The sequence below is a fragment of the Mus musculus genome, chromosome 3, assembly GCF_000001635.26.
Source record: "Mus musculus strain C57BL/6J chromosome 3, GRCm38.p6 C57BL/6J".
Lineage (NCBI taxonomy): Eukaryota > Metazoa > Chordata > Mammalia > Rodentia > Muridae > Mus > Mus musculus.
The window spans coordinates 102,252,105-102,253,551 of NC_000069.6; positions in this window are offsets into that span (position 1 = coordinate 102,252,105).

A 1,447-nucleotide genomic window follows, 5' to 3' on the forward strand; every position below is an offset into this window, starting at 1 on the left:
AGGGGAGGTTAATCCTCTTTGGAAAATCCCTCACAGACACACCCATGGGAGTGCTTCACAATGCCCTAGGCACTTCTTAGTCTATCACACTGGAAGAACAGAGGATGACCAGCCCAGGCAGCGGGAACCGAGAGCAACACACTTTATAAAGTTCAGTACTTCATATATTACCGTCATGATGTGGGACCAGTACCAGGATTTAAAAGCCACAGGGATCAGAGCCCACCACAGACACTTAGGTTAGGGGCCTTTAATGGGAGTCACAACTTGTATCTTTGGTGTTTGTACAGACTCAAAGAGTGTGGCAGCACATATCGGGTTGAAATTGCTAATATTTGGTTATTTTTGACCCGGGGACAGCAATGTCTTATAGTGAAGAAGAAGCAGTCAGTTCCTGTGCTCTTTCCCCCTCTCAGAGTCTTTCCTCTTCCTCTGCCTTGCCCTGCAACCTGCAAGAAGACAGTCCAGGAGGCAAGGAGACCGGACCTCTGTCCTTGCCCTTAAAGCTTGCTACTCTAGGGGCCTCACTTCTGCTCTTCCAGAGACAGGGAGCCTCAAAGCCATGGATGGCGTTGTCTCTTTATTGCTCTGTTCACTGCAGCCCATCCTTTTCCCAGGGCCCATCAAGGGTCTCATTTAGGGGAGCTGGGGCACAGCAGTCCTCCTGAGGCACAGGAGACTGCCTTGCAGTGGGGGCACTTGGCTGCGGTTTTAGGGTCAAAGCAAAAAAAAACAAAACGAAAGAACCCCAAACAAACCCAAAACAAACAAACACCCCATTTACCTGTGCACATTAGCGAGGACTGATGTGGATCCAAGGCTGGCAGGGTTGGTGAGAGTGTGCTCTGTTCTCCAGTCTCCTCACTCCCAGACCAGGTGACCAGATATTCTATCTTACATGGACAGCAGCCACATAGGCTTCCACAGCCGCTGCACTCCCGCTCTTGTCCACAGTTGCTACACACACCATACACATACACCACACCACACCATACCAATCACCCCCTCCCCCCAGGAATCCCTACTTGCATGGAATGTCTGTGGGAACCTCAGAAGAAAGCAAGGGATGTAGACTGAGCCTCCCCTGCCAGGAGAGCCTGGATCATGGGTACTCTCCAACCCCAGGGCAAGCATTCAGTCACACTCCCGCACTTGTTAAAAGCATTAAGGGGAACATCTGCAATGTATCTTAAAGATCCCAATAGGCATTTATCCTTCTCCAAAATGAGGCTGAGCCATCAAGAAACAGGAATCAATTGGGTTTTTTCCAGTTGTGAAAAGCCAGGGCCATCAGGTCACAGCCTACCTAAGATAAAATCACTGCTGGCACAGGAGATTTCCGGCCACCCCCGCCCCATGCTTCCTCTCTAAGGGATAGCCCTAACTCAGAAGTCCTCACAGTAATTCTGGACTAGGGAGATCTATGGCTGCCATCCACATCCCCTCT